At 37.5% G+C, this 26,245-nt stretch overlaps 1 protein-coding gene across 22 annotated transcripts in view; it reads right to left on the reverse strand.

Annotated features, from left to right (window-relative positions):
- The window catches only part of ARHGAP28 (Rho GTPase activating protein 28), a 257,348-nt gene that overhangs the window by 143,306 nt on the left and 87,797 nt on the right, over positions 1-26,245 (reverse strand). Inside the window, exon 1 of one of the 22 annotated variants that reach the window (XM_072828784.1) lies at positions 7,556-7,759. The exons of the other annotated variants lie outside the window; for them this stretch is intronic. The gene's annotated coding sequence lies outside the window, so the exon portion shown is untranslated. Of the gene's footprint in view, positions 1-7,555; positions 7,760-26,245 lie in introns of those variants that run through there. 22 annotated transcript variants of the gene reach the window in all.

The raw sequence follows: 26,245 nt of genomic DNA on the forward strand, positions 1-26,245 counted from the left end.
GAATCAATGGGGACAAAACAGTATAGTGGTTAAGAAAGAAGACTTTTCAGTTGGGCTGATGTGAACTGAATCACAGATTTACCTCTTACTGATGTGGTAATTTATGTTTTCACTCTGAGGCCTGACACCCCCTTGTCTCAAAAAATGGGATAATAACACAAGGTTATCATCAGAACTAATTAAGGTAATCTGTTAGCTATTACAATAATACTCCCTCAACATTAGGTATATCTAGAGAAAATTTTCAAAGAAGAAACACTTTGTACAAATACATTATTTTTAGTTAACTGATGATGTCCTCAAGGCTGTATTCTTTAGTTTTTAGAGGTTCTTGAAGGGGCAGTTTGGAAAGAGAACTGAAATAGGTATGTAGCAATTAGGAACTATCCTGTTGAGGTTCTTAAACTACCCAGGTTTCTATGCCACTAATTTAGTAATTCACTGAATACAGAACTATTATATATACGCCTCATATTATTACTTTCTTTACTATGTTATATCTCCAAATATACCTAAGTACAGAAACTTCATCTTCTTTTTTTTTTATTTTTTTAATTTATTTATGATAGTCACAGAGAGAGAGAGAGAGAGAGGCAGAGACACAGGCAGAGGGAGAAGCAGGCTCCATGCACCGGGAGCCCGACGTGGGATTCGATCCCGGGTCTCCAGGATCGCGCCCTGGGCCAAAGGCAGGCGCTAAACCGCTGCGCCACCCAGGGATCCCGAAACTTCACCTTCTACTTCTTAATATCTTAACAGTAACCTAGCCCAACACAAGATTCTTGGTAGACCTTCAATAAGTATTGAGGTCAGAGTTAGTTAATCAGGCTACAGATTGCTAATCCTCATGATAAATGCCAAAAGTTAAACGCATGAGTTTCTGATGTCGCTCAACCATGATGTTTTTTCCCAAGGGAATAAAGATTATATTTCATAAGAGGAAAAAAGAAATGCTTTACAATTCCTTTTGTCATGCTGTACAAAGCAAAATGCAAATTAGCATGAGCCCATGGGCACACAAATTAAAATAAAGCTTTGAGCAATTAACTATTTTCATTGCAATGTTGATAAACACAGTTCATAACACTAAGGCCATATTTCTCCAGGTTATCTGCATCACTTGATGTAAGTAAATATGCACAGTGCTTATAAAAATGTTGACCAATATTTGACTGCAAATGAAAAAGGCTGTGAGTCTGGCCTCTAGTTGGAAACCACCTCACAATGCCTCCTTGGGAAAATGTTCCTCTCTAACATTCTGTCTCCATAAGTTTGTAAATGTTTCCTCTGATGGCCATGTATTTAAGGACTCAAAAAATCATGTCCATAAGTTATTCTGAGCTTCATCAGCAAAATTCAATTTACTGAGTATGTACAGATAAAGCTAACAATTATTAGCAGTTACTACATACCAAGTATCATTCTAAGTACTTTACACATACTAACGAGTTCGATCCTCACAGTAACCCTATAAGGTAGGCACGACTACCTCCATTTTACAGGTGGGACAGGTGAGATTTAAGAGAAAAATTCACTAGCCCATGATTATAGCACTACTGGGGTATAGCCCAGATTTGCACACAGCCTATCCATTCCCAGAGCCTTTGCTCGCAATCACCATACCATACTGCACTCATAAAACAGAATTCAATATATGCTTTGGGAACTGGAAAGAAGGAGAAATCACTTATTAAAGTTCAGGAAAGACCTCAAGGGGAAGGATGTGCAGGATTCTGACTGGTAGAGATGGAACAGGAATGACGTGAATTCTAGGCTCTAGTGAACAAAGTCACAGCTGGGCAGGCACAGGGAACAGGGTGGGATGGATGCGGAGTCTAGCTTGGCTCATGATGTAATAGAAAGCATAGTTGTAACAACTCTTCAGATGCCACAGGAGGACACTATGGGGCTTTAAATACTAGGCTATGAAAAGTTTTCTCAACAAGGTAACAAGTTGAGACTTTCTTTGGGAAGATTAAATTCTTTTTTAAAGTTTCGGAACTTTTTTCTCAGAAGACCATTTTCCTTACTTAGTCTTATAGAGTATTTTGGATAATAATCCAAAAATCAAGAAATTCTGCACTGGGAGGCCAAAGGTACTGAAACTAAGAGGATGAAGCTTCACAGGAATGGGGATGAAGTTCAGAAACTTCAACTGTCCATGTTTAGGATGACTGCTTCTTGGCAAGAGTACAGTTCATATTAAAAAGATGTGATTTGGGATCCCTGGGTGGCGCAGCGGTTTGGCGCCTGCCTTTGGCCCAGGGCGCGATCCTGGAGACCCGGGATCGAATCCCACATCGGGCTCCCGGTGCATGGAGCCTGCTTCTCCCTCTGCCTGTGTCTCTGCCTCTCTCTCTCTCTGTAACTATCATAAATAAATAAAAATTAAAAAAAAAGAAAAAATAAATAAATAAATAAAAAGATGTGATTTTAGCCAAACTCAAGGTCAGTACAAGCTAACAGCACTACATGGGTGCCAAGAAAACTAAAGGGAACATTGAGCAGCACAGAAGTATAGAGGTTTATCACACAGAAAGAAGAGATGATTATCCTAAACATAGCAGAACTGGAATTCAGCTCTGGGCACCACTAAGGGTGGATGTTGACAGCCAGGACTGAATTCAGAACAGGATGGATGAAGACAGACAGTCAAGAAGCTGTGCCACATGTGAAACTGTTGAAAGCAATGGAGAAATTTAAAAGGCTCCAAGGAAGCATGCTCACTATCATCAAATATTTCAGGAACTGTCTCGGGAATAACAATGAAAGGCTAATATAACAAATGAATCAACTAATACTAACGGCAAGCTCTACATTAGCTATGCAGGAAGAGGGGTGTTCCTGAAGTAAAGAAAGCAAACAGTGTCCAACAGGGGCCAGTGTCCAACAAGCTAGCCAAAGATAAAGTAATGCTTTTAAAAAGAAAATTCACCTTCTGATTATGGGAATATAAATACTAAAGGAAAGATACTTCGAACCTAGTCTTCAGGAATTTGGAGATGTCCGTGTGAGAGGAGTGGTGAGACCAGGAAAAGGGAAAAGGAGGGTGTGGAATTTGAGCTGGACTTTGACAGATGAATCGGTTTACAATCCAAGGTGGCCAAGTAACTACCAAAAAGCCAAATCTCTTCAGTAAACAGACAGAATTGTAAACAGATTACTGAAAAAGCTCATTGAGTCCACTAAGGGCTTAAGAACTTATAATAATTCTCTGTATTACATTCCTTCTCAAATTTTTGCAGTTTATAGGGGTAAAGCAATCCTTTCCATTCTTTTCTCCCAAGAGTATCCCCTACACATACATTCTCACACACACACACACACACACACACACACACACGCACGCACCAAGATTTATATATGACTGTGGAAGAAGAATAGATACCACCTTCTCCTTCAAGAGAGTAGGTCAATATGGGGCCCCATTAATAAGGAGAAACAGCTTTCCTCAATTGTTCAAAATCCTACAGCAACTTCCATCAAAATCTCAAAAAGTTCTATTATCTCCACGCTGGAAAATACAGATAACAAATTTGGTCATTCGTTCAGCATTGTGTGGAGAAAATGCCCAGGACTCAGAGGGATAAAAATTTTGGTTCTCATTTTTGCCGTGACACTCAGCTATATAAAATGTGGGTAAGACACTTGGCCTCATAGTGCCTCAGTCCCCTTATCTGTAAACTGTATATACCCCCTTCTGCATGAAGTTATTGTAAAGGTAAAGGAAACAGTATTCATAAAATGCTTGCACCCATTCTATCATTCTATTCATCGTTACCACTAAAACCTACAGAATACTAGTGGCAGACGTTTTGATAGCTGAGACATTTCTGGGACTTGGGAAATTGAGTTCTTAAAAAAAGCTAAAAATGGGCTTGTCCAATATTGGCTTCTGATTTCTTCCATTCCATACGCTAGAAAGCTGTTTTGAAGGAATTGCAACCTCTTAGTGTTAAGGGATATCCAGAGACTTCCCTAATTCGAAAAGGGATTGCACTTTGGGGTGTTTTGTTTTGTTAGAAGGAGGGGAGGGGCAGCTGCAGCAGATGGATCAAGTGATAAATCTTGTCATACTTTAACTAAAAAACACTAGAAGATTTGTACCTGCTGAATAATTCGAGGTTGATAAAGAATGAAAGATGATTACTATATGCTACATTACTATATAATACTATATAATATATTATTTAAAAAGAATCTTTTCAAGTAGGTGAACTGTTAGCCTTCATTTTAACTATATTGCTACAAAGCACTCTGTCTTGAATAGTCACATAGTTCCTTTGGATGATGCCCTACACCAGCACAGAAGGCTCTACTATACACCCCTGCCATCACAGGCAGCACTGCATCAGGTTATTGCCTCCACATCTCCAGCATTTCTTTTGAAGTTTATGGAGGCATCATTTGAAATGAGCTCTGCAAGTCATGGAACAAAAAGAAAAATCTCGTTTAGCATCTACTTATTCCAGAAGTTTCAGATAGCTATGTACACTTTAGTACACCAATAACTGAAATATTGTGCCTTTCTGTCTTTTAAAGCAAAATAATGGGCATTTCAGGTCCCAAATAGTGGTTTTTGTGAAGCAACAGGTTGGATTCTTTGGAAGGGCAATGTGCAGCTGGGCAGGAAACATTCTTTCATTTCAGGCCCTAATTTACTACTATGCATATCCATATGAGGAATTTTGAAAGTTTAAGTCTTCATGTTCACTTAATTAAATACATCTAACATGGAGTATTAGGTACAGTAATCTTCATAGTGAACAGAGACAAGACCTGCTTACTCTGCTCACTTACAAACAGAGTTTGCTTGGTACCTGAGCTTTGTAAACCTATCATTTATTCATCACTAAAGTGCCCTAGCAATGAATGGCCATCTCGTCAGCACTGACATTGTCCAAACATTCCTCTTAGTAGTTTTTGTTCCCTTAAATAATCTACAGTTTTCTCTATCATTAAGAAACAATTCTCTTTTTCTCAATGCCCCCCCTCCCCCCCCCACACACACACCACCTTCTTTCTGTTTAGATAAGCACTTGGGGGCAATTGTTCTCAGTGCAATCATCTTTCAGTGAATGGTCCTATCACCAGGTCATACTACACCTTCAGAGATAGCCAAAAGGCTGCAATATTCAGTCTCCTAAGATGGTGGTGAATTGCTTCCCCACATCTTTACTATAATAACACTGCACATTTTGACTGAACTGCCTTCATCTTCTCTGCTTTTGGAAAATTTCCAGGCAGGGTCTGTGTTTACGTCAGCAAGACTGATTCAAAACACCACCTCTGGGGTTTTAAATAGGCTCTGAAACACATTCCAGCACTTGGCTCAACTCACTTCAGTAGGAGGCCTTCCAGTAAATCTGTTACTTTACTTTGTCATTCTACTTATTGCAGAGGGGCACTGATTTCCTTGTAGCTCATCTCATAAGCGATTTTATTTTTCTTAAATTTCTGCTGGAACCTTGGCTAATAAAGCCTTGCATTATGATGTCCATTGCCTTCAGAGCTCCTCTGTAAAGATTCTGCTAGCTTAAGTAAACTAAGCATTATTCTGTTTCCCATCTGATTTTTTTCTTTCAGCTTTAGTATCAAAAAAATTAAGTCCTTTTTTTATATTTTCCAATCTAAATGCAAGTCTTATCTTGTTAAACTTGCTTTTGATTAGTACAGTTACTATTCAATTAATCCCTTAGTTTGTAGTGTAACAAGGGCCTTACAAAATTTGTAAGGGATAGGACATGTACAAAGGCGGTTGGGCAGGGGGCAGTTATTTTATGCAGAACTAGGGCACCTATCAAAACAAAACTGTAGAATGTCAAATTTAAGAAGAATTTCCAAAAATAATGCGAATTGCTTTTATTTACAAAATTTAAAGTAAGACTGTATTTTGTAATAATCATCAAAGCACGTAATAGAAAATTATTTTCATAAACAAATGAGCACATCAAGCACATCCTAGACATTATGCTGGAAATATATACTCTATCATAGACTTTGGTTTTGCTTACTATACTCTGAAATCTAAAAAGCAAAAAAAGCCCTTACTTTTAAAAAAAGCAGTATTTCATCTAAATGGGCTTTCTTACTAAAGTCTAAAGAAGGCTCAAAAAGAAGGCTCAAAAGGGCAAAAGTGGACTTTACCTTTGATTACAAAACACATTAGTAAAACTATTTTAAAACAATAAAGAAACTGTAAACACACTGGCAAAAATATAAAGATGATGATACTTAACTAAAAAGAACCCAGAACACTCTGAAGCAAATGATCCTAGTTTGAAGGAAATGAATTTCAAATAAACAATAAAAGCACCCATCCGAATACTTCCGCTTCCTCTGAAAGACAATGCAAAGGACAAAAACAAGAAAAAAAAAAAAAAGACACATAAGGAGTCACTTACAAAGGGGCTGTATGGGTAACAGTGCTCTAAAAATTAAACATAAAGGAGGTTAACAGATACTGTGGAAACCTTTCTGGGAAGAGCTGCATTTGTATTTCTTGAAATAGGCCTTCTGCTTACTATTAATCAGACTAATGGCTGGCTTTCAGAGTATGCTCTAATGCAGGTACTGATTTCTTGAAGAGGATGCATAAGAGAGGGGTAGGCAGAGGCCAGGACAAAATGAGAAGAAATGGACGAAAGCAGCACACAAAAATCCCAGGCACAGTACTTTCTGTAGGACAGGGATGCAATGGGCACTCCCTCCCCATCCATCTGTCTTCTCCAGGACCAGGGCAAAAATAGCTGCTTCTGCTTGGCATCCTTTGTCCCAACATGGAAAACCAGAGGAAAGGCTTGGTAGCCTGACCAAAGAAATACATTATTTCCACTAAAGAGTGGAAGTGCTTGCTTGGGTAATGGAGTCTACATCAGTAGATGTTCCCAAAATTAGATAATGATCTGGAAATATTGGATTAGAGGGATTTTTAATTTTTTTTATTGATTTTTTTTAAGATTTATATGTTTGAGAGAGAGAATACAGGGGAGCAGGGGGAGATAGAGGGGCAGAGGGAGAAGGAGAGAAAATCCCAAGCCTACTCTGCACTGAGCGCAGAGCCCCACTAGGGGCTCGTTTTCATTACCCCGAGGTCCTGACCTGAGCAGAAACCAAGAGTGAGACACTCAATTGACTGAGCCATTCAGGCACCCCTGGATTAGTTTTAAAGGCTCCTGCTCAAAAGCAGGAACTGGAATCAAAAGACCTCTAAGCCATTCATTTTTATGCATCTATTAGTATTGCATTTTAACAAGCCTTCCCAAATTAGTAATAGGGCTTATCTACTCTCCTTCTATATTGAGCTTTAGAAACATATTCACTCTGTAACAAAAATCTCTGTAAGGTTAAAAAAAAAATCACAGCTTACTATCTCTTAACATAATGTACCTATAACCTCCTAATAAAACCATAAGCACCACTTACGCATTCACTTAAAAATGGATTAAAAAAAAAGCTATAGCAATCATCTACTCTCTTCTTTCCTCTCTTAAATAAAAGAATCAGTCTGCGGAAAGAAGCCTGTTATTGATCTAGGAAGTGCTCTCAACCTTACCTTTTAGGAGGTTAAAAGTCTTAGGAACGATATTCTTAAGGGAGAAGTACAAAACATCTGTCCGACTATGTGTCCTCATGGCCTAGAGGTGGGGAGGCCATCCTCCACCCCACATCCAGCACTTCACACCCTCTGAGCACTGCCTCCTCCTCCAGGACAGGACAGCACTGGTTGCCTCCAGCCCAGAAGCCAAGAAACAAAGGGCACTGGAGTTTCTTGTCAAGCAGAGAACTAAGTCCCACTGCACGGTAGCTATTTAAAGAGGCAGTGTCTGTGGGACAGATCTGCCTCCCAGCCTTCCTGTTTGTGTCCCAGCTCCAATTTTCACCCATTTCCTAAGGAAGACTGCACAGTGTAATCAGTCTCCAGAAGGCTGAGATTTATGAAAAACCTGCAGTGTGTGAGGGCAATTTTTAGATAGTCTTCCCCTTTCCTTCTTTTCCCCACTAAGCGGATATGAGGCTTTATTAAAAGTATTTTCAAAGTCAAAAGCAAATACCGTATCTATCATGATTTGGTAAGTATTTCTACTTCTGAAAGAATTTTAACTTGAAATTTAGAAACAAAAGAATTTGTAGATAATTAATCCAACATGTATCAAATAGTAATGCAGAGAAAAAACACGCAATTTATAGTCAGAAGGCAAGGGCTTGATTCAAAAAATTGCTAGCTTAAGTAAGCTAAACATTATTTTGTTTTCCATCTGACTTTTTTTTTTTTTTTCGTATGGGATTTGCTAGCTTTAAGTAAAGAAATTTACCCAATCTCTCTGGCCTCGCATAAGAAATTCACCCATCTCTCTCAGCCTCATTTTCTTTGTCTGAATAAATGGGAATAATAACATGTACTTTACATGTCTATTTTGAGAACTGCATAAGATAACTGAAAAGGGCCCTGTATTTTGCCTTAAAGTCAGATCATGCTGTCACTGCATGGTGGCATCCAATTTTCCAGATGATGATACATAGTATCAGTCATTAGTAGCTGGATACAAAAAGCTAATATATCCCCCTCTCATCTCACCAAAATTATATTATGTATGCATTTGTTCACTTGTGTGACTTCTCCATTGGTAATGAATACTTAACAATATTCCCAGGACCAAGAATAGCACTTAGCATTTATTAATATGCAATAAGAAGTTGTTAAATAAATGAACAGATAAATGCATAATTCCAGGAAAATCAAGCACAATGTTCTACACACAGTAAGCTTGTAATAAACACTTACTGAATTAATGAATGAATCATAACTCTTTTCTACAGAAAAACATCCCAGGAAAAATGCAATATAATAGAATTTTAAGACAAGTTGGAGTTTTTAGCATTTAACATAAATATGACTATATGTTTTGTTAGATTACCCTGTTCAAATACATTATTAAGATGGCTAAGGTACAGATTTCTTACAACATGGATAGGAATTACAATATTCAGTATGAATTAATTCAGTGAAAAGGAGTTTAGCTTAGTTTAGAAGATGTACCTAAAATCCTTCCTCAGGCCCTTATCTGTTAAAAATGGAAACTCCTTTCCTTTGGTGCCCTTCAAGTTCTAGTGTGGTGGCAGTGGGATTTGATAAGGACTCATTGACTTTTTTAAAAACATTACCTAGAGAAGAAGGATACAAACCTGTGGTCCCCTGTGGTTCTTATGATCCAACAATTAATGTTTAATATAATACAACAACATGCCAGGAGACAGGATAGTCTCAGGGATCTGAAACAAAAGATTTAGTTTTGAGCCTTCACATCATTGCTTGAATCCAGTTCAGGCCACGAGAGACTAAAAATCAATTCTTTGATGGCTGCTCATTAATTTGTCATGTATAAAGAAGAAAGCAACTTTAGTGGATACTTGTCCATTTTATAAAATTACCAAGAGGAAAGGTCCTGCATCTTAAAAGATCATGTGAAACATAATTCTTTTACTTCTCAGCATTTCTCTTGCTTTGCTTGAGAAATAGGACCTTCCCTGTCTCTCTTCCTTCCCTCTCTGCCCTCTCTCTTGGGTCCCAATTTATAGATAGAATAAAAATTTACTATGGATCTTTTTGCAAGTGTTAAAAATGGAAAATAAAGATTTAAAGTTTCTCACTCTGAATGAAGTCATTTTGGTTCTATAATATGAGGAAGCATTCATAATCACTGAACCTGAAAGTTGTATTGCTTTTGGCCAACAAGAAAGAATCTCTTAAGAACAGAGTGGTGGTCAAATAAAAACAGAATTTCCTGCCTTTAACAAGTATCTATACCCTCTTTTTCCGAGCTCAGAGTTTCAGACGTTGTAACATACTGTTTGCCACATACCCCCCCCTCCTCTCTGACACAGCTTCCCCAGTGCTAGAGGCATTTTTAATTGAATAATTAAAGATTCTGAAGAACTTTTGAAATAGATTTTTGACAGCTTCCAGCAGCAAGGCTTTCTCACCTTACATATAGCCTCTGGCCTGACAAACACCAACCAGTCTACAGGGAGCTTGTAAGTTCAGCTATGAGGGTTATCACACATGGCTTAAATGCCTCCTGGAACGTGTACATTTGACCCTGGGGGAGGGGAACAAATTGTGGAAACTGCCATCCAACAGTCATCTAACATAAAAACCCTTGGAAGCATCCACCTGGAAGCTTGATCATCCTTCCCTGGGGATGCTGACGTACCACTACAGAATAGCTTCACTGCCCTGGTTACTGAGACTTAATCAAGATATCACTGTGTATTTGGTTAGCAAACAAAAAGAAGATAACTTTAAGTTACTGATTAGAGGGTTTTGCTATGCTATTTCTATCATTATATAGTCTCAACTATATATCTTATTTTAACAAACATTATCTAATGCTACCAAAAAACAAAACAAAACAATCTTTAAGGGAAGATAATTTATAGGCATGACTAAATGGAGAAAATATCATAGAACACATTATCTCAAAGTCTGCCATTACTAGGTATGTACACTGCACAACAGAATAATAATGAATTTCTCCTTTTTGCAATCTATTGTTTTATATGACAGCTGATTTTCTATGAGTTGACTCTACCAACTATGATTAATGAGGAATAAAATAAGTAAAACAAAGTTACACTGAAAGATCAACCTTATTGATAAGGAAGTATTTTGATACCAAGTTAATTCTAAGAAGCTAGCACTATTTCTTTTCCAAAATGAGAGAGAAAGAAGATTATACTTGTCCCCCATTTTCTCCCTCTCAACTTGCTGTGAGCAGGGGCTCTGAGGACCTAACACATATAAGCACAGAGTTCCTATTTTCAGTCAACTCATGAACTGGTAAAACGGTAAAGAAAAAACTATAATACAAAAGTACTGTATACTAAAAGGGAAAGTATAGCCTAATATCAAGAGTGCAGGGTATGAAGTAAGAAGGACATAGGTCCACACTGCACACTATGTGATCTTGGGCAAATTTAATCCTTCCATGCTTTGCTTTACTCATGGATAAAACAGAGGTCATATTAGTGTCTGCCTCCTAGAACAGTGGTGAGAAATAAACGAATCTGAGCACTACTCCTTAACAGAACACCTGGCTTTTGCGATTCTCAATAAATAGCACTGATGAAAAAAAAAAAAAAAACAGATTAAAAGAAATATTTGAATTGCCATGGACATCCAATGGAGAAAGATAATTCCATCCATAAATAAGAGATACAGAATTTTCCAGCCAGGAAACTCCTCTCTTGGGATAGTTTAAATATACAGGTTATCCTTCCCTTATAACTGGAGAAAGAGTATCTGGAAAGAAGAAGAGCCACTGCCACCTTTTATCTCCCAGTTACCATACCCCCTTCTTTCTGAAATGCCCAACCATTGTCCTATGTCCGTCCAATCTCAGCCTGTGCCAATCCAGGGCATAGTAAATGACCTTGGAGTCTCTTCTCTCCCTCCCCAAAAATTGCTTCTTGTTCAACAACAGAGATGTTCTGAAAGGCTACTTTCATATGTAAAAAGAAAACATACAAAATATTCGTAAAAACTGAAATTTCTATTTCTGGCCATGATGGATTAACTTGGAATGGAGGAGCCTTTCTTTAAAAAAAAAAAAAAAAAAATATATATATATATATATATATATATATATACATATTCATTCCTGAGAGACAGAGAGACTACAGCCTTTCTTTAAAAAAAAAAAAAAAAAATATATATATATATATATATATATATATATATATATATATATATATTCCTGAGAGACAGAGAGAGAGAGAGAGAGAGGCAGAGAAATAGGCAGAGGGAGAAGTAGGCTCTGGGCAGGAGCCCAATATGGGATTTCATACTGGGCCCTGGGATCATACCCTGAGTCAAAGGCAGATGCTCAATCACTGAGCCACCCAGGCATCCCTGGAGGAGCCTTCCTGCCATACAACAGGAAAATTGGATAAAATATGTAAGAACTGCTTATAAATATTAGAAGAAAGTAAAGATGTGATCCCTGCAAGAACTGAAGTGAATCCTACAGTTATCCCAGCTTTATACTGGATGCACATTCCAGACTGGAGTACAGTGAGAAGGAATCCAAGAATACTGGGGTCTCACTGAATTAAGAGGACACAGAACAGAGTTCATAGAGGATAAAGGAGATGAAATTTTCTAGGACAAGTACCAGAGAGGAAGAAGCTATGCTATCCATATAAGGGTTTCCTTGAGGTTGTTGCTAAATGATAAGTCACACATAAACAGTTAACTTCATAATGCTAAAAACAAACAAACAAACAAACAAATGAAGATCTTTAAGTTAAATGATTCACAGATTTTGCAAAGAGCTAGGAGACACTCGAGTTTTTAATAGCCAGACTAGAAAGTCTGAGTTGAGCACCTGGGGCTTCAGGTCCCAACCCCAGAAGAGTCTTTAGTTGTAAGATAACTTTAAAGTATCAGTTTAGTAGTATAGCTAAATCTACGTTACAGTAAGGGTTACTATAGACCTGCCCAAACAAACATTTTAAGAGAAAGACAACAAACTTTACACTGAATAAAAATAAACAAATCACAAATCTAGCATTCAATTAAAAAAAATACTACACATGCAAAGAAGCAAGACAATGAGACACACAGAAACAGATTCAAGATGACACAGTTGAGGAATCAGCACACAAGGACAATTATAAATATGCTCAACATACCTAAGGATTTAACGGAAATATATGAGGAAACAAATAGAAAATTTAAGAATGAGACTTTATAGAAATGAAAAATTATCTGAAATGAAAATATACTAGATAAAACTCTGAGGACACTGACTGCAGAAAAGACCAGTACCTTTGAAGGCAATATAGAAAATAGTCAAACAACACAGAGGGAAAAAAACTTCAAGAAGTGAACAAGTCTCAGTGATTTGTGGGATGACATTAAGTGGTATAACATACATGTTACTGGAGTCCTAGGACAGGGGTCAGAGGATAAAAATGATACAGAGAAATAATGGCTGAAATGTTTCCAAATTTGATGAGAACTACAAACTAGAGATTCAAAAAAACTTAATGAACCTCAACAAAGATAATATAAAGAAAACCACATGCAGGCAAATATCATGACACAACTACTAAAAACCAGAGATAAAGGGAAACATCAAAAGCAGTAGAGTGGGAAAAACAGCTGCAATGTACAGAACAGTAAGAATGACTGCACACTTCTCATTGAAACAACACAAGAAAATAGTTGAATGACATCTTTAAAGTACTGAATGAAAAATGAAAAGGTCACCTAAAACTCTATATCCAGTGAAAAATCCTTCAAAAATTAAGATTAAATAAATGCTATGTTAGGTAAACAAAAGTACAAAGAATTCATGGCCAGGAGATCTGAGTTACAAGTACTGCTAGAGCAAGGTTTGTAAGACATAAAATAATACCAGATGGAAACTTGGACCTGTACAAAAGAGTTAAAAGTGTGGAAATTCATAAATATGTGAGCACATGTAAAATTAAAGTATTTCCTTGTTTATTTCTTTAAAATAAAATTGACTGTTTAAAACAAAAATAATAACAATGTATTATTATAAGGTTTTTGATATTATGTACAAAATAAAATGTATGACAACATATCACAATGGATGGGAAAGAGAAAATGAAAGCATACAGTCATAATGTTCTTACATTACACATGAAATGATATATTATTTGAGGGTGAAAAGTGATAAGCTAAAGTCACAAATTGTAAACTCTGGATTGACCACTAAAAATAATAAACAAATAGCTATATTATAAGAAAAGAATGGAGATAAATGAAATAATACAATAAATACTTAAGTAATCCAAAAGAATGCCAGGAAAGGGAACAGATGGGATAAACAGAAAACATACAGCAAGATAGTAGATTAAACCCAACCACATATGCTGCTTATAAGAAACACACAAATTAGGGGCACTTGATGGCTCAGTTGGTGGAGCCTCTGACTCGATTTTGGCTCAGGTATTAATCTCAGGGTCCTGGGATCTAGCCGTGGGTCAGACTCTGCACTCAGCGGGAAGTCTATTTCTCTCCCCATGCTCACTTGTGTGCATGCTTTCTCTAAAAACTAAATAAATTAATTTTTTCTTAAAAAGAAAAAGAAACACACTAATTATAAATACATAGAGTAAAAAGATGGACTGTTTAACATGAAAACAATCATAAGAAAGCTTGGATGGACATATTAATTCAGACAAAGCAGACTTCTAGGGCAGTTTGTGTCCTAGGGGAGGCAGATATCAAGACTAAATCAGAGGTTCAGGAGACTTATTTGGGGAAACACTTGTGCAAGACACAGGTAAGAGAGAGCAGGACTGGACAGGGAAAGAACTTCCAGTAGGACTGCTGATCTGACACCAATTAACGAAGAGGAGGAGAAAGATCTGGGTTCGAAGAGCCTCAGGCTGCAATGCAGGTGTGAGTCTCAGCCAGGCTGATAGGCAGTTTCCAGCAGATACTGCCCAGTAAAAGACCAGGCATTGGACAAAAATGGCCCAGCTTCTCTAGCATGTTGTGCTCAGTCATGGACTGTCAACATCCTGGGGAGAGCATAGCCACAGCAGGAATATGTAGCAGATCTCAAAAGTATGGCAGTTGAAGTCATGAACTAAGTATACTACTTTTTGGAAAGGAGGTCTGAATAGCACAACTCTATGGCACCCACAACTTTAGAACAATATGACCAACAGCAAAGAGCATTATTTCTTAAGAAAATAAGCTGATTTCATAAAAAGAACCTAAAAACCTAACCCTAAATATGTTTGCACTAAATCACAAGACTTCAAAATATTTGAAGTCAAAACTCTCAGAACTGAAAGAAGAAACTGACAAATCACAGTTTTAGCTATAGATATCAACACTTCTCTCTCGGTAACAGAACGAGTAAACAGAAAATTTGGGAAAATATAGAAAAGTGAAACAACAGCATCAACCAAATTAACTTAATCGATATTTCTAGAATACTCCCACCCAAAAGAGGAGAATACATATGCTTTTTACAGTACACGTCACCAAGATAAGTCATATGGTTGGCCATAAAACAATGTCAATAAATTTTAAAGGACTTAACTCATAAAGTATGTTCTTTGACCAAATGCAATTCATTAGAAATTGGCAAAAGATGTCTAGAAAAATCCCCAAATACTGAGAATTAAACAATATACCTTTAAATTATCCAGAGATCAAAGAAGAAATTCTAAGGGAAATAAGAAAATATTTTTAATTGAATAACAGAAAAACTACATCATCACTGCATAAACTACACATATCAATATTCATGGGATGCTGCTAATGCAATCCTTAGAGGGAATTTTATAGCATTAAATGCTTATATTAAAAATGAAAAGAAGTCAATAGTCCATGATCTAAGCTTCCATCTTAGGAACCTTAGTACAGAAGAAAAAATTAAGCCTCAAATAAAGCAAACCAAAGAAACAACTAAGAATGTAGATTAATGAAAGAAAATGTAAACAGATTAAAAAAAGAGAAAATAAGTTTTTTAAAAACTGGGTTTTGGAAAAGATGAATAAAACTGATACATTTGTAGCAACTTGATCAAGAAAAAAGGAAAGAAGCCACAATTATCAGTACTGGGAAGGAAAAAGTGTATGGTCTCTAAAAATACTACAGATAGTAAATGGATAATAATTGAACATTATAAAAAACCATATACCAAGAAATCCAACAGCTTACATGAAATGGAAAAATTTCCCAAAAGACAGAAACCACTAAAACTGACAGGAGAAGAAATGGAATCTATCCCTATTTATTAAAGAAACTGAATTCATAATTTATAATCCTGCCACAAAGAGAACTCCAGGCCTAGATGGCCTCATGATACACCATCATTTAAAAATGAAAAAATACCAAACTGTACAGAAAATGGGAGACACCAGGAACTCCTCCCAATTCATTGTAAGAACTCAGAATTATCCTGATATGAAATCCCTACAAGGAGCAGCCCCGGTGGCTCAGTGGTTTAACACCATCTTCAGCCCAGGACCTGATCCTGGAGATCCAGGATCGAATCCCACGTCGGGCTCCCGGTGCATGGAGCCTGCTTCTCCCTCTGCCTGTGTCTCTGCCTCTCTCTCTCTCTCTCTCTCTCTTTCTCTGACTCTTATGAATAAATTTTAAAAATCTTTAAAAAGAAGAAATCCATACAAGACATTACAAGAACTAAAACAGACCAACATGTTCATAAACATAAACACAGAAATCCCCCATAAAACAAGAATCCAGTACTTGCCGATATCTTCTATCTGACTGCTAAAGTCTATAACAATATTACTGTTGAGTCATATTTTTTTCATATGTCACTGTAAGTTCTTTGTTGGAGATTGCTCTGGTAATTTGATTTAAACTCAATAGTACAGGTCCTCCTGATTAAATATATTGTTTTACTGGCTAAGATGATGGAATAAAATGTCTGGTACACAGCAAGTGCCTACAATTTCTAATGCTACCATTTTTTTTTAACATCTATGTCTGGCTATAACATAACATGTGGTTAGTCAAGTAATTATTTGTAGACTTGAATTGATTAGGCACAGGGATCCTACTAAAGTAAATTCTTTAATTAGCCCTATTGATATTACAGAAAAACTGCCAGCATAGGATGCAGAGAGACCCTACAAGAGTTTATGATTAATTTGAATTCCAAGGCAAGTTTGGAAACAGGATCTAAGGGTCTTAGCTTGTGCACTGGGCTAGCATACAGTTCATATCCATTGGTCAGGGAGCAGACTGCAACTTCAGAAGGCAGAGGCTTTAAGCTCCTGAAGGTGGACAGGCTATTGCAATAACATCAGGGCCAGCTTAGTGCCTGGCCAAGGATCCCTTGATTGTAGCAGGGAGAGGAGACATCTTCCTGTGAATTCTCAGCATTCAGGCCTCTCTTAAGACATTGTTTATTGTCTTGAGTTATTCCTGTGGTGAGTAGGAACAATCTGATGGCAAAGATTAACGGTGCTTTATCACATCTGTATATATGGTGGAAGCCTTGCAGTTGCTTTAAATTTTCCCTTATCACAGTTATAAACATCGCTATTGCACGGAGTCAAATTCACCTTATGACTAATAATAATCAACATTAGCTTTACTTGTTTTTACCTTTGACTGATAAACCAACGGGTGATTACACAGTAGATTACTCTTTTTCAGGTATATTCTGGAGATCTACCTGAATACCCAAATTTGTCAATATAAAAATGTTTTTCACAGGTAGATGGCTACCTTATAACTTACACTTCTTATCCTCATATCACAAATTGACTGCCTTCTCAAGTTTCACTCAATTTTTCTTTTCACTTAATGAAAAATTTACTGAAATGATCAAGTATCACTCTCTTCATCAAAAAAAAATTTGAAAAAAAAAAATTTGTAGGGATCCCTGGGTGGCGCAGCGGTTTAGCGCCTGCCTTTGGCCCAGGGCGCGATCCTGGAGACCTGGAATCGAATCCCACATCGGGCTCCCGGTGCATGGAGCCTGCTTCTCCCTCTGCCTATGTCTCTGCCTCTCTCTCTCTCTCTCTGTATGACTATCATAAATAAATAAAAATTTTAAAAAAATTTGTAGTAGGGGGTGCCTGAGTGGCTCAATCGGTTAAGGGTCTGCCTTCAGCTCAGGTCATGATCTCAGGGCCCTGGGATAGAACTCTGTGGGAGGCTCCCTGCTTAGCTGGAAGTCTGCTTCTCTCTCCCCTCTGCCACAACCTACACCGCCCCTTCCCCACCCCCCCCCACCCCCCGCAACACCGTTTGTGCTGTGTCTCTCCCTTTCTCAAATAAATAAAATCTTTTTTAAAATTTCATAGCAGCACTAGAAAGGTGGCCAAGAGATGCTGACCTGGCCATAAAAAGATTTCAGTTCAGTCCATATCCTTAAACAATGGGAAACCATTAAAGATAATTTTAAGCAAAATTTTATTATTGCTTCCTCAAGATTTTTTTTTGTTACAAGTACACTAAGAGGAAACATGGAAATTTTAATGAAAATAATTCCCATGAGTCTCCCAATATAGTGTATGTATAACAGTCCCTTTTAACATATAGTAAAGATGACTTCACTCAATGAATGAGAAGACTTAGTCACAATTTTCATTTATCAACAAATATTTCTTGAATACTTCACTATATGCCAGGCATGTTTCTCAGACATGATTCTTGATGTTCATCAGAGAACAAGACAAAGACCTTCACTCTCATAGAGTTTACTTCTAGTAATGCAGATAAAAATAATGCAGACAAGAAATAAGTAAATTATGTAGTAGTTAAGAAGATAAGTGTCATGGAAGTGAAAAAAGTAGGGTTAAGGAGGATCAAAAGCAGGAGGAAGCAGGAGAGAGAGAGAGAGCAAGTTATGGTACAAGATTATGGTATAAGATTTAATTAAACAAGGCCTCAATTGGAAGATGAAATTTGTACAATATTGGTTGCGCATCAAACTCTATTTCTGCTGAAATAAAAGAATAATTCTAGCGCCATTTCTTTTTTTTTTAATTTTTATTTATTTATGATAGTCACAGAGAGAGAGAGAGAGAGAGGCAGAGACACAGGCAGAGGGAGAAGCAGGCTCCATGCACCGGGAGCCCGACATGGGATTCAATCCTGGATCTCCAGGATTGCACCCTGGGCCAAAGGCAGGCGCCAAACCGCTGTGCCACCCAGGGATCCCTCTAGCGCCATTTCTAAGCACACATCAAGTTTAACATCTGAGACAAAGAGGTCGAAGGAAATACTAGCGTTTGCTCAAAACCCACTGCTTCTGTATTTTCTGTCTTGTAACAGTATTTCTATTAACAATAATATTTTGAATATTGGCTCATGATTTTTTTGCACTTTCCATATGGCAATGATTTATTCACAAGCAAAAAGAAAACCAGCATCACCAGTATGATAACTTTAGCTTCTTTTAGCTGGTGAATGCTGACAGATTTTTATCTTCAACTCAGTTCTTATGCCAGTAAGAGTAAAAAACCCAAAAGATATTTCACAATAACAGATATAGCAGGAGAGGGAAATGATAGGCAAATGGATATTGCTAAAGTAATAGTACTTGCATAATTAGTACAAAATTATTATTAGCTAATACCCTTAGTTACAAACAAGCTTTAAAATTAAGTTCTAATGCATGTCAAGACTTCAACTCATCTCTTTTTTTGGAATAAAAAAAGTCTGAAAGGGAAACTATAGCTTCCTTGACAACACAAATGGTCCCAAAATGATTACTGGGAACAAAAGAAGCAAAATGATTGTCAGAGGAAATGTGCTCTCTATCCAGGACAGCAAATAGTTCTTGTTTACAGTAAGCTGTGAACAGCCAGCTTTGACTATCAGCAGTTATGTGCCAATGATTATTAACTCAACTACACAGTGAGGGCATTATGTCACAGGATGATTGTTGCTTTTATGCTGTACTTCCACTAAAGCTTGATTTTATTGCCCATTTTCCACAGCTCTTAGGTAGGCTTCAGTTGTAAACAACAGCCTTTGGTAATTCTTCTATAGGAGTCAAATGATGCAGCCTATGAGTAAAGCCTTTATTACTTATATTGCATAATATATTATAATATCTATATACATTCAACAAGGGAAGAATAACAGATTCAAGCACCATTCTCCATTTACAAGTCAAATGAGTTATTTGTCTTACCTAATAGGTCATGTCTTAAATTTTGATCATTAGTGGCCATTAACAAATGAAATAATTTTTCTTTTTCTCAAGTGTTTATGTTTCTTCTATTAGAAAGCCAAATTGTAGTCTAGACTTTCATAGACTTTCATAGGAAGACATGTACAATCAAGATGCCATACCAGATTTAAAATAATGACAGTAACAGTAAAATATTTCAGATGTTTACTAGATGCTGATTAGTGTTCTAAGTGCTTCACATACACTAACTAATCTCATCCTTGGTACCACCCTATGAGATTGCACTATTACCAACATCATTTTACAGAGAAGGATATGGAGGCACAGAAAGGTTAAGTAATTGGTTCAAGACTGCACATCTAGGTTTCTGATGTTATATGAGGCATAGAAAGATTAAGTAATTTGCCCAAAATTGCGCAGTTGGGTTTCTGATGATGTTGGAAGCACAGAATTAGGGAGCTAGCCTTGATGCTGTACAAACTGATGAGTAATCCCTCAGTGTGCCAGTTCTTACCTCTGCTTTCACAATGCAGGAATTTACATTTTTACAAGTCTTCAACTTCTGGGAAAGATTTTTTTTTTTTTGTCTCTATGAGTATAATATGCTGAATCAGGAAAAACATAGCATGATGAAACAAAAATATGTTCTATGAGCTTTTCAGCCAGCAGGTCAACTTGCTGGGATGAAAAGCATTTTCAATAATACAGTAACACACTCCCAAGGCTACCAGTGTGTTTGCAAATAGCATAGTAACAGCACGTGAAAAGGTCTTATAACTGAAAGGTAAGCAGAGTAGAGCTCTGCCTGGCACAGATTCATGGCTTCCACTGACCCAGAGGAAAAACAGATAAATTCAGCTCTAAAAACAAAACTTAACTAACCCCCACAACTTGGAATGAGAAAAAGATGCCACATCTATTCACAGAACCTTGTCCTATAAAGCAATTCATAAGATAAGAAAAATATTTATTGAGTTCCCAGGCTGAGCCAAATACCATGCTATGTGGTTCCCATTTCATCTAATTAGACCTTGACAATGTACCTATATGGTACATTTATAGTGTTCTGTGTTATTCTCCGTTTGTAAGGATTAGAAAAACCGAGAGTAAAAAAAAAGTTATGCAAATTGCCTGAGTAAATCTTAGGGGACGTCAGAGTTCACCTCTGATCTGTCAGACTCTGAAGTGCCACACTCCAAACTGCCCTGCACAGCTCTCCTACCTCAGACGAGCATCTTTGTAAGAGATGGTCTACTTCTTTCGAAGACTAGATTTTATCATGGTCCAGGGCTGAACTCTGGGGTAAGACTCACTAGCTTTGAACGAGTGACTGATATGAGTCTGACTTGAGTGGTCAGGCTGATGACTGACCAGAGATGTAAACTTGGGCAAGTCACTTGACCTTGGTGTGCTTAGGTTTCCCCAGCCATAGGTAATAGTTTTGAATGCTATAGTAGTTAATATACATAAGCCTTTAGGGTAATGCCTGGCACATAAATGCTCAATACATGTTCTTATTAATCTTATTATTAATGAAACTCTGCTATTACATAAACTAGTGGAAGGGCACCTGGGTGGCTCAGTGGTTGAGCATCTGCCTTTGCTTTCATGATCCTGGGGTCCTGGGGTCCCCGTAGGGAGCCTGCTTCTCCTTCTGCCTATGTCTTCTCTGCCTCTCTCTGTCTCTCATGAATAAATAAATAAAATCTTTAAAAAAATAAACTACTGGAAAGCGAGTATTACATGAGAAGTCAACTATTACAAACCTATTCTATCCCCCCTGCTTTATATAATCCCTGATATAAAACAGATGTTCAATACAATTTGATAAACAGATTAGTATCTAGACCAAAGGATTATAAATAAAATTCTTTAAATTGTTTATTAGGCCCAATGTTATCTGGCATTACCCTCTCCCATATCATCTCCTGCTCCATGCTGTCTTGTTCTCTCCACTCTTTAACAGTGGCCTTGTTGTTCCTTAGGAAAGACACCCTAGGGCCTTTGTACTTGCTGCTCCCTCCAGCAGATTAGGCCTTCTTCAGATCCAAAATCAAATTCCTTTTCTTTGTAAATCTCTCTCCTTCCCACCCCATTTTAAATTGCAACAATCCTTCAGCCAGGTCTCTGGCATCCCTTACACCCTTATCCCTCCTTTTTCTGCCCATTGCATTCATTTATCACAATACGCTATATACTAACTAAAAAGTAATTTATTTATTTCACTTATTTTCTACCCCTAGAGTGTAAGCTTCATGAGAGGAGAAATTATTGTCTGTTTTGTTTTGTATACTACTATATCCTCAGTACTGAGAACAGGGCCTGACAATAAATATTTGTTGAGTGGTGAATGAATAAAGCCATAAATTTACTAAAGATCATTATTTCAACTTTGTGTGAGTCTCAATATAGAAATACATGATGATGCATGCCAGAAAAATAATAAAAGGACTGATCTTTGGGTAAAGATGGGGATGAGATACTAGTAAATATAAATGTTCCTTTTCTAGAAAGCCACTAACTTTGTATATAAGTTAAACTGGTTTTTCAATTCCTGAAATAATCAATGGAATGATTCCAATAATCATGGAAAGTAGAGGAAGTTATTTGTTTTATAGGAAATGAAAACAGTCTTTTTTTTTTTCACAAGCACATATGGTAAGTAGACACTGTTAAGCTTTCTCTGCCTGAAACTTAGCTTGACTCTGCTTTTCGCCTAAGTTAAATGTCTTTATTTTTTAATCAGCAAAAGTCATGGCTTTCTAATCCTAAATTCCTAAAGGGAAGAACACAAAGTTTTCTGTGGCCTCATCAGGTCCTACCAAAATTCCCTGTAGCAAACAGTTACACAAAAATACTTTGAGCAGGGGCGTGGGGATGGCACAACCCATTAAGTGTCCTACTCTTGGTTTCAGCACCGGTCATGATCTCAGGGTTGTGAGATGGAGACCCACTTTGAGCTTCCAGATCAGTACAGAGTTTGCTTAAGTTTCTCTTTGCCTATCCCCCTAAATTAAATAAATAAATCTTTAAAAAAAATCCTTTGAGCAGAGATGTTACCCATCATCCCCTCACAAAATTTTTAAGTCTTACTTCTGTTTCCTAAATATTTATTTTATTAATTTAAATATAAAAGACTAAAACAATACAGATAACATTAATAAACTATGCTTTTCTGCAGATTCTTTGTAAATACAATAGATGGAAAAATGCATGTTCTATGTCACATATATTGCAGCACACATAAGTATAGGTCAGTCCACACACTTATTAATTATATTTGGTATGATAGATTGACAATCCTCCTCAGTGTTTATAAACTGAGTTTAAATGTTAATGCTAAGGTTTTATTTTTTCAATTTCTTTTTAAAATTCCAAATCTTATCTTTCAAAACCCTACCAAAATTTTACTACTTCCGAGATATCTTACCAGGTTCCCTCACTAGTGAGTTAAACACTTAATTTTGGAAGCCATTAATACTGGTATTCTAAATGAACTACTTACATATTTATCTCCTTATGAGAGTGTGAACTGGAGGGCAAGCCATTTATCTGTGTATGCCAGAGCCTGGACACCATAAGGCATAAAATAAGCATTCAATAAATGTTGAATTGGTTTACTGAATCAAAGTAAATAAATAAAACGAAGTTAACAAACCAAGTTACACCAAGTATAAATTCAAAATAAATTCTAGCGTTAGAAAGTAGGTGTACTTGGTTTATGGCTGTATCAATTTTTTGAAAAAAAATTTTTTTTGAAAGTCACTTTTGTTAATAATCCTATTTTTTTTTTTTCGATTTCACTTATTTGAGAATGTGTGTGAGCAAGACAGAGGGCACGAAGGGGGCAAGAGGCAGAGGGAAAGGAAGGAGTAGACTCCCTGCTAAGCAGGGAGCCCAATACGGGGCTTGATCCCTGGACCCCAGGATTGTGACCTGAGCCAAAGGCAGGCCTTACTGATTGAGCCACCCAGGTGCCCTAAATAGTGATCCTTTCTTAGAAAAGTTTTATGTGTGGCAAAAAAAAAATGTGTGGAACAACTAGTTTTATCTCTAAGTGGAACTGTATTTGTTTCAAGGGTTTTCCTCAAGGAACTCAGCTTTTAAGGCCACTGCCTTTAATAAAGATTTTCTATTTCCTCAGGTAGTAAGGGATGCTGCCTCTTTTGTGCCCCCAGGTCCAGAATATATTCTATCCCAGCCTGTCTCCTTCATTAAATTTATTTCCTCTCATATCTCTTTGACTAGACAGAAAATATTTTGAGGGCAGAGAATGTCTTATCTTCATATCTTTGATATCTGGCACACAGTACTGCTTAATAAAATCCACAAAAAAAAAAAAAACACCTTTGAATATAAATTTTTAATTTTGACCTGGCCTAACTCAGCTCTTAGAATCTGGACATAGGGGATTCCCAGGTGGCTCAGCGGTTTAGCACCTGCCTTTGGCCCAGGGTGTGATCCTGGAGTCCTGGGATCAAGTCCCAGGTTGGGCTCCCTGCATGGAGCCTGCTGCTCCCTCTGCCTTTCTATCTCTATCTCTCATGAATAAATAAATAAAATCTTAAAAAAAAAAAAAAAGAATCTGGACATAAGCCCATTTGCCAATGTTAATGGGGTCCCAGAACCTGGACGTGAGCCTATTTGCCAATGTTAATGGACCCTGAATTAGAGGAAGTGCTTGTGAAATCCTAGAAAACATGCCAACTTGCACTACTTTCTTCTAACAACAAAAAACTCAATAGAGCTATCTGTCCTTCATTTCACTGAAATTATTCAGTCTTACTCTTTTATGTTTTTGTGGACTCTTTCCACAGAATTTCCAAATTAAATTGTGTAGAAATAGATTTTATCACCCATATCCTAAATTTCTGAAGAAAACTTTCTTTGGTTTTGATAGAACAAAAGAGCCAGTAAAGGGCCAACCAGATCCAGGGATACAGACTGGATATGTACTATTTCTTGGTAAGTGTCTGCTTCCTTTCCCTGACCCCAATAACCACAACTGCAAGCACCATGTGGAAAGAAGAGGGAGAAGCTACAAGATGCCATACCCATTTGAGCCTTCTCTGCCACATTTTTGCCCCATCACCCTCTCTCCTAAGTACACTGCTGCTGTTCTACTTCCCCATCTGCAGGCCAGGTAGGGTTTCTCTAGCAGCTAACCTGCCTCAGCACTGAAGCTGGGAAAATCCCACAAATATTAGTAGGCCACACACTGTGCTGGACACTGGCCAATAGACTGGCGGGGAAGAGTCCAGAGTTTGTGCTCCTGGAGGTTAGAGACTAGCAGTGAAGAAAATGAAACAAGTATTTGCATTAATGTTAGATGAATGCTATAAATAAGGTAAATAAGGGTAAACTGGAGTCAAACTCTGATATCTGTGTTGAGAATACATTCTACCGGGATCCCTGGGTGGCACAGCGGTTTGGCACCTGCCTTTGGCCCAGGGCGTGATCCTAGAGACCTGGGATCGAGTCCCACGTCGGGCTCCCGGTGCATGGAGCCTGCTTCTCCCTCTGCCTATGTCTCTGCCTCTCTCGCTCTCCCTCTGTGTGAGTATCATAAATAAAAAAATAAAAAATAAAAAAAGAATACATTCTACCTTGCCAAGAACTGAGGAAAAGAGATTGGGTCATTTGGACATGAGTGAATGGCTGGCAACTCCTCTTTTCCCCACTTTCTGATCAATTAATGTAAGATGATAAACCTCCCTCTGTCTTAAAGTAGTTCTAACAACTAAATGGATTAGGGATGTGTGGGTGGCTCAGTCAGTTAAGCACCTGCTTTTGGTTCAGATCATGGTCCTAGGGTCCTGGGATAGAGCCCTACTTTGGATTCCCTGCTCAGTGGGGAGCCTGTCTCCCTCTTGCTCTGTTCTTCCCCCCTCATTTATGTATTTACTATTACATAAATATTACTATTAGAAACATTACTCTCTCTTGCTCTCTCTCTCTTAAATAAATTAACCTTTAAAACAAATTAAATGGATGACACAAGGTGCAGCACTGTGAACAGGGCCTGTCCCACAGTAGGTGACCAATGCATCTCTGATATGATGTGCCTTATGGAAGGGCAGCCAGTCTAACCCAGGCAGTGTCTTGAGATAAAGTGACTTCTAAGCTCAGTCCAGAAGATTGGGAGTGAATTCACTGTAGATATATTACTTTGCTAGGACTGCTGTAACAATGTTCCACAGGCTGGGTAGCTTACACATAGAAGTTTATCTTTTCACAGCTCCAGAGCCTAGAAGTCTAAAACCAGTGTCAGCAGGTTGGTTTCTCCTGAGGCCCCTCTCCTTGGCTGGAAGATAGCCATCTTTTCACTATGTCTTCATGTGATCTTCCCTCTGTACCAGGATGTATCCTAATTTCCTCTTCTTAAAAGATCAGTCAGATTGGGTAAGGGTCCACTTTTTAAATCAATTACATCTTTAAAAGCCCTTTCTCCAAATTTAGTCACATTCTGAGGTACTGGGGTTAGGACATCGACATATGAATTTGGGTGGAATACAATTCAGCCCATAACAGTGGGAGAAGCACAGAGAAGAGGGCTGTTTCAAACAGAAATA

Source organism: Canis lupus, chromosome 6 (genome assembly GCF_048164855.1).
Source record: "Canis lupus baileyi chromosome 6, mCanLup2.hap1, whole genome shotgun sequence".
In the NCBI taxonomy this organism is placed as follows: Eukaryota; Metazoa; Chordata; class Mammalia; order Carnivora; family Canidae; genus Canis; species Canis lupus.